This window comes from Octopus bimaculoides, chromosome 15, assembly GCF_001194135.2.
Source record: "Octopus bimaculoides isolate UCB-OBI-ISO-001 chromosome 15, ASM119413v2, whole genome shotgun sequence".
Lineage (NCBI taxonomy): Eukaryota > Metazoa > Mollusca > Cephalopoda > Octopoda > Octopodidae > Octopus > Octopus bimaculoides.
Genome location: NC_068995.1, coordinates 51,016,811 through 51,017,898, shown reverse-complemented (window position 1 = coordinate 51,017,898; position 1,088 = coordinate 51,016,811).

Below are 1,088 nucleotides of genomic sequence, written 5' to 3'. Positions count from 1 at the left end.
CCTAATGTTATTTTCCAGAGAATAGTTAATAATAATTTTTAATATTTCATACCAAACAATGGTTTTAGTTGATTGTATTCTAAACTTTAGAACGTATAACTGTGTTTACAGTAACAAAAAAGAAAAAAAAACGAAACAATTTTTTAAAAATTTCATTCATCACAAATTGATTTAGGAGTTGTTGAAACTTAAGGGGTATTTGCTGTTCGAAGTAGAAAAATACTACATCATGTTTTATGGGTTCAAATGGGCTTCTGATTTGGTACTTGGGTAGCTTTTAATACTTTAGTTCCATTTTCAAATAACACTCTTTTGTTAATATAAATTGGCTCTACTTGAGATTCAAAAAAGTTTTTTTTTCTTAGATATAACATTGTATCATTGAAATGGTCCTCAGAATTTAAGAAGAAAAACATCAGTTAGGATCATTGTCTTCAGCAAAATTGCAGTTATAATATATTGTAAAAAAAAAAAAAAGAAATTATTTTCTACAAACTAAAAACACCAGTGATAATTATTATCCACTAAATCATTTCATGTTTCAAGCTAAGACGAATTTCTGTTGTTCCCACATCATTTTTCATTTATTATAAAATATAACCCTTTTTTTTGTCTTTCTTTTTTTTTCTTTTCTTTTTTTTTTTAGTTGGTTCCTTGCAGAACTTCATTGACTCATTGGGTTTGTTTGCCTTTGAACAACTGAATGTTGTCATCGTTATGTACTGAGGTCTTATGAAGCATTATTGATATGTCATTGTCATCAACATCATCATCACCACCACCATCATCATCATTATCATCAATAATCAGTGTAAAAAGTGACAAATAAAAGGGTTTGGGCGAAAGCCTTATCATCTGTATAAGAGAAATTCTTTCATGTTATTAGTTGAAAGATACAAGAAAGATTTTGTCATTTACAGAAAACTGTCCATTAGTAAAGAATTGTTCAATAAGTATACAACCTTATTTCTATTTAAAATCATCACCTTGATCAGCATTCTTCTTCTTCTTCTTCTTCTTCTCATTATTATTGTTATTATTATTATTAATTCTTTTTTCTCATGGAACAATGCATTCTAGAAATGTCT